A 7,528-nucleotide genomic window follows, 5' to 3' on the forward strand; every position below is an offset into this window, starting at 1 on the left:
GGATGGGTTTCAACTTCCTGGAAAATCTATTTCCTTTCCTTATAAATCTGATAATTTTTAAAAATTTAAGTCAAATTGTCTCCCCAAGTGTTTGTACCCAAGAGTCTGAGTTCTGTCTTGTAGAGCAGAGATTGGCAAGCCAGGGCTTGGGGACGATAACTAATCCATCACTTTTTTGTATAGCAAATAATTTAAGAATGGTTTTACATTTTTAATGGTTAAAATAATTAAATATTTTGCAATGTGCATAAATAATGTAAAATTCACATTCTAGCCCATATATAAAGTTTTGTTGGAACATGACCATGTCATTCCTTAACATATTTTCTATGGCATCTTTCCTGCTACCATGGCAGAACTGAGTAGATACTTCAAAGTCCTTACAGTTTTCAAAGCCTAAAGTATTTGCAGTTTGGCCTGTTACAGGATAATTTTTCTGACCTCTGATCTAGAGTAACAAAGAATCCATTTTCAGTAAGAATATTCAAGTAAAAATGTAATTGGAATGATCAATATGGGAGTGAAGAACATCACAACAAATCTGAAATTATCCAGTGGACAGAAGAACTGGTGCTAAAGGTCTCTGAGTCCACAAACAACTTTAAAACCACTTCTTTAAATCCCACACTTCAGAAGATGAGAAGATTTTGCCTGTAGGGACTGCTTGGAGTTTCCAAGATGAATAAGAGACTGGCTGGAAAGGAGGGTTTGCCTCACCAATGAAAGGCCTTGCATACCAAAGAGAGTTGCTTGGTCATCCTGAAAGAATTGGAAGAGCAATTCTTGGGTTTCAGGTTAGGATATAGCTGAGTGACAGGGTAAAATCAGGACTTGAGAAAGATGACTCATGCTTCCAGATATCACTCTACTTCTATTTTGGTCTGAGAAGTTCCAGTCGCTCTGGTCACTCAGATATAGAACCATCTCAGTATTGGTGTCTTGTGAACACAATCTGGTTGGAGACTAAGATCTTACAGCAAATCAAATATGCATGTTAGGTCAATTTCAAAGTATTTGTCAGCTTTAGGAGCACGAGAGAACACTCACCACATCTTTATCTGGTGCCTATACACTTTTCAGGACTCACCTGAAACTGAAATTCTTCTTGCCCTTTCTCAACTCCTTCACTCCCATGATCCTTATTCTATCTACCCTGTCCAGTGCTAAAAATATCTCTTTGTGAAAATGGTCTGTTTCCCCCCAAAAAACACCTGGAATCTTAAGATCCTGGAGGAAAGGGATAGGAACCAATATCTCCGTGTCCCCATTGTATCTGTTTGGTCAACTAAGCTATTGACATAGTGATCTAGTGGCCTCTCCGTGTGAGGAGGTCCCCACTTAGGGATCTCAGGCACTTTGGCAACTGTGTTAACTGTAGTCATATATCCACCTTCTTAGAACAGATAGCTTGGGATGGGGTGAGGCCTTATGATGTATTCCCACCTGTCCTGAGCTGCAATAACCACTCAAAGGACAGCTAGCTCTTTCTGGTCCTATGCCACAGGACCCTGGTTCCTCATCTGTCTTCATGGGTTCAGGGATGCATGGCCTGGTCAGGAAGACAAAGCCCATAGTTCTGACCGCCAGACATCTAGTCCCATTTTCCATGGCTTCTGTTGATACTGGACGCAGCCTTCAGGCTGGACTCCACAGATTCAGGACAAAAATAGGCCGTTGGCTGGGAAGGCTGGCTTTCCACAAAGTGCTCTTTTCCCTAGTGGCCAAAGCAAATGCTGCTGGCTGGGGCTAAAAAGCCAGCCAGCTGCTCCCAGCCTCCACTGGCCAGCACAAGGAGGCCAACAGTCAACAGTGCATGGATAGGCCTGCTCTTTCATTCCTTCTTATTTCTCAAACATCAGATTTCCCTTCAGTGAATCTAACCAAATGAATATACGGAAACTCAGTACTAGCCTCTAGGAAAATGTCATAAATGCCCCATGGACCTCAATTACTAAGAGTTAAATTCAGCGTAGTCCCCACCTTCAGTCCTGTCAGCCTTTGATGGGTACCTAAGCTCACAGGCCATCTTCTGGAGTCTTTTAGTTTATTTTTTCCTTGGCTCCCTTAGGGAAGGGAAAGGAGATATGCTACAATAAGTTATCAGTACCCAGCTGAGACTCAAAACAGAATTCAGCCAATCATTTTTCCTGAGTAACCAGCCTCCATTAGTCATTTTATTGGGGCAAAAGCCAGGTTTCAGATAGATACTGGCCAAGAGGGACGTGGAGAGAGGGACAGGAAGGAGGGTAAGGAAAAGGAAAGTATGGGAGGCCAGACAGAGACAGAAGAAAGTATATTTAATCCAGCAAATTGAAGTGTCTCCTGAGAGAGTGACTTGACTGATGAGCATGGGTAGGGAAGTGAGAAAATGTTGGGAGTAGTAAATCTAGAAAATGGTACTGCCTTGAGAACAAGATTTTCTTATCTGTGTTCATAGAAATCATTCTCCCCTTCCAGACTGGGGTGAGTCAGTATTGACTTAGAAGATACCTAGGACTTGAAGAGATTACTCCCCAGAAAGATCAGCATCCTCTTTGATACCCAGGTTGTCCAGATATCTAACAATAATGACAAATGTCATGTACTTAACACCAACTATACATCTGAAGATGTTCTACTTCCAAACTGTGTACCAACGTACCCCAAGGGTACCACAGCCAACTCTTTGGGTTACTATATTTTCAACTTTTGAGAAAAACACAGCAACATCTGGCAGACTTGGCATGCACTATTTTGAGTAGATGGGGGGTTTTTGCACCTACCTGCTTAAAACAGAAATATTAAGTATTTATTTTGGCATAAGGGCACTGTGAAAACAATTACTGAGACCCTAAGGACAGAGTGAACCAAGAAACCATGAGCACCTTTACTACATGTATTCCACAGATCACCTAAATGATATGCAAATCTTTTGAGGTAGGTCTTAATATTATTTCCATTTTTATGCTATATTCTAAAATCTATTTTCTGAATAGAAAATGCATAAATATGATTCAAAATTCAAAATGTGCCTTCTTCATACCCCAAGTATTCCATTTTCTCAATGGAAGTAAACACTTTTACCACTTTTACTCACTCTAGTGTACTCTTCTAGGGATATTCTATGATTACACTTTTATGAATATACCTGTATATATTCTTTTTAATCCTTACATGGAATCTTAGCTTTTTTTTTTCTTCACTTAAAATGCTTCCTAAGAACCATTCCTTATCAAGAGGTGATCACAAAGATCTTGAGTCACAAAGAACTCACATGACTCAACAGAAACAAAGTGAACAGTCCAGTTAAAAAAAATGGGCAGAAGAACTTAAAAGATACATTTCCAAAGAGGAAATGCAAATAGCCAACAGGAATATGAAGAAATGTTCAACATCACTTATAATCAGGGAAACGCGCATCAAAACCACAATGAGATACCATTTTGCACCAGTGAGGATGGAACATGTTTAAAAAAAATAACAGCAAATGTTGATGAGGGTATGGAGAAAAAGGAACTCTCCTACACTGCTGGTAAGAATGCAAACCAGTCCAACCAGTGGGGAAAGTTTTGTGAAGGTTCCTCAAACTACTAAAAATGGAACTTCATATGACCCAACAATTCTATCCCTAAAAATCTACACAAAGGACACAAAAACATTAATTCAAAAGGAGACTTGCACACCTGTGTTTATTACAGCACTATTTACAATAGGTGAAGCTTGTAAACAAACCAAATGCCCAAAAATAGATGATTGGATCAAGAAGAGGTGGTGTTTATGTACACAGTGGAATACTATTCAGCAATCAAAAAAGATAAACTCATGCCATTCACAGCAACATGGATGGACCTAGAAGGGATTATTCTCAGTGAAATAAGCCAGTAGGTAAAAGAAAAATATTGGATGGTTTCACTTATAGGAAGGATGTAGGGAACAAAATAAGGGATTAGGGGAAAATAAAAACAATTTAAAAACCCCAATTAACAGGCAACTATAAATCAGAGATATTCTGCAGGGGGGTAGGAGGGAGGGAGAGAGATCAGAACAAGAAAGGGAAGAGCACAAGGACTATGGTGATGGTGCGTCGGTGAACTGGTGGTGAGGATCTATGGGGACTACAACTGAGAGGAGAAAGCAAACATTGTGCAAAATGAACAATGATGTAAAATATGGATAATTAAATTGTATAAAAATTTTTAAAAAGAACTATTCCTTATCAGGCATTTTTGAGTTTGTTTATTTCTTAAATGACTATGACCCACTTCATTGTATGTGACCCATTTCATTATTTATTTAGGTTGTTTTCATTTTATAATAAAAGTTAAGTCTCTAAGAGATTAAGTAATTTGCCCATGATACCTAGCTAAGTAACAGCAAAGCTGGGGTGATAACCCAGATGTGGCAGACTTCAGAGACTTTTGTTCTTACTCCATTCACAATCAGCCTTTCCATAGTTAGTTGTGCCCATTATTCTCCTCGTGTTTGCAGTCTGTGAAGAATATCTTGAGAGAACAAGTGACCTCTCCATTAGAGGAATAGTGTTAATATTTTTAAAATCCAGAATTTAATATATAAATCAACATACATACCATCAGAGGAATAGGGAAAGGGATGTCATGTAAGAGAAAGAGCTAAAAAAAAATATGAAACATAAATTGTGGCTGCCTTCAAGCTATTTAAACTCTGTTTGAACTGTTCAACTGCTCTTGAACTAATTCTTGGGAGACCACCCATGCTTAATATAATGTAACCCTAAATTTTACTTATCCCATGCCACTAAGGTTCACTTCTGTGTTATGGTGTGCTCACTACCTCACTGGCTATATAGGAAGCATCAGCTCTGTTTGCCACTGGCTTTCCTCTAACCATGAGGGAAACCAGTCTGAGGGCAAGGCCAAGTCACAGAGAAGAGTCAGGAGAATCACAGGGAAAAAGAGCATAGTAGTGACTAAACCATGCTTGAAACCTGTTCTAACTCTAGACTTACCTTATAGCATCCTGATTTGTTTCAACCAGTTTAAGTTGGGTTTTCTGTAACTTGTAGCCAAAATCATCCTCAGTAATACTCTCCTAAAAGCTCCTAGCACAATATCTGGTATAGTCACACATCAAAACCCAGTCCCAATTCCCCTAGTGAAGCTTCTGAACCCCCAAACGGAATCTATTGTCCTATTCTTTGTATACCTATAGCTCATTATGCATCATTATGCATAACTTTATTGTAACACATCACATTGGATTTTTTTCAGGTGCTCTGTCAACACATAGCACTTATTATGGAACTAATTTCTCCCATAAATTTTTTGACATTATTGTAAAAGAATGCTGGCTAGCATCAACTTCAGGTGTTTCTAACTTTTTTTTTTAAAGATTTATTTATTTGTGCATACAGAACTGGGGTACAGGCCAGAGGCTCAGGGGCGGCGAGAGGCTTCACCAGAGACAGAGTGGGGAGCAGAACAGCGGATCGATGAACTAAACTGCTGAGGGGAGCAGCGGGCGGGTCAGGAGAGGTCTGCCACGCCATGTGGTCACCTCCGGGGCAGGCGGGAATTGAACTCATGCGGAAGCGGCTTTAGATTCTCAGTGCTGTGCTTTAAACTGCTGCACCACCAGAAACACCCAGGTGTTTCTGACTTTTGAGGAAAAATGGAGATCAGCTGTTAAGTAACTTCACAAACAGGAAAATATTAACATGAAGATAATAAACCATATTCCAGGGAAGAATCAAAGAGAACAACAACAAAAAGATCAAAACTTGTAGGGTATAGATAGAGTTGTGTTTAGAAACTCTTAAGTAGGGACAAGATTAGCAATTTTAATTAATTTATTCATTTTCTTAAGGTAACATTAAAAATTTAATATATGATGCACAAGCATAGGTTCACACCTTTCCAGATACATGTCCTCACCCCACACCCACTACCAAGGAAACCATAATCCACTACCATAGTCCATTAAGCCCCTATCACTTTGTCCCCCCACACACAATCCTCTCTCTTGTAGCCTAAATTTCAAAGTCAGTTTGCTAGGGTTTGTTACTTGTCTTTATTTGACCCTTTCTGCAGTTTCTCTATATTAAACATATAAGTGCAATCATGTGGTATTTGTTTTTCTCCTTCTCACTTATTTCACCTAAGTTATCTCTTCCAGTTTGATACTTGCTGTTGCAAATAGCAAGAGTTCATCTTTTTTATAGCTGAATAGCAGTGCGTTTTGTATACACACACATACAGACACACACACACATATACACATACACATATTTCTAATCCACTTCACTATCCTTGGGCACTTTGGAAGTTTCCCTATCTTGGTTATTGTAAATAGTGCTGCGGTGAACACAGGAGTGTGTGTACTCCTTCATATAAGTGCTCTTGGATACATCCACAGGAGTGGAATCATACGGTACATCTACTCTTAATATTTTGTGAAACTTCCATATTGTTTTTCTAAAACCAGTCTATATTCCCACCAACAGTGTAGAGGGTTTCCCTTTTTTTCACATCTTTGCGAACATTTGCTCTCTCTGTTTTGTTTCTGTTTTTTCCATATGAACCATTCTCACAGATGTAAGATCATATATCTCATTGTGGTTTTGATTTGCATTTCCCTAAAAATAAGTGATGATGAGCATTTTTATATGTGCCTGTTGGCCACCTGTCTTTTTTGAAGAAGTGTTGATTTAGCTCTTCTAGCCAATTTTTACTGAGTTATCATTGCTTTGTTGAGTGGTATGAGTTCTTTGCATATATTTGATATAAGCCCTTTATCAAATGTATGATGTGCAAATATTTTCTCCCAAAGTCACTGGGTGTCTTTTTGCTTTACTGATAATTTCCTTCACTGTGCATTTTATTTATTTATATTTACTTTTGCTTTCTTTGAAATTAGTCAAGTCCCCTAAGACATCACTGAAGGAAATGTCATTTACTATTTAGCCTATGTTTTCATTAATATATTTTAGGTTTTTGCATATTATATACGTCTTTAATCCATTTTGAGTTGATTTTGATGTAAGGTGTGAGACTGTGAAATAGTTTAGCTCTTTTGCATGTGTCTATTCAGTTGCTTCAACACTATTTGTTGAAGAGATTCTCCTTAGAGTATTATTCATAGATGTGCATATTTCTAGATGCTCAATTCTAGCCCACAGGTCTGTGTGTCTACTTTTGTTTTAATGCCATTTTTTTTATTACAGTAGCTTGTAATTTAGTTTAAAGTGTGGAAATTGATATCTTCACTCTTCTTTTTGCCCTGGATTGATTGGTTCTCCAGGATCTTTTGTAGTTCCATATGAATTTCAGTAATATTTCTTCTTCTTTGAAGAATGTCACTCAAACTTTGATAGGCATTGCCCTGCATCCGGATATTGCTTTGGATAAGACAGCATTTTTTTTTGTTGTTGTTGTTCATGTCTGAACTATAACTTTTTAATTTAGCATTTATTTTTTTAATTACAAAAGTTTATTTTTACATCATTTTGTACATTTTTTTTTCCATCTCAATTGTAATCCCCGCGGGTTTCCCATCACCAAGTCACCCATGT

Source organism: Condylura cristata, unplaced genomic scaffold (assembly GCF_000260355.1).
Source record: "Condylura cristata isolate star-nosed mole 26May11 unplaced genomic scaffold, ConCri1.0 scaffold00019, whole genome shotgun sequence".
Classification (NCBI taxonomy): Eukaryota; Metazoa; Chordata; class Mammalia; order Eulipotyphla; family Talpidae; genus Condylura; species Condylura cristata.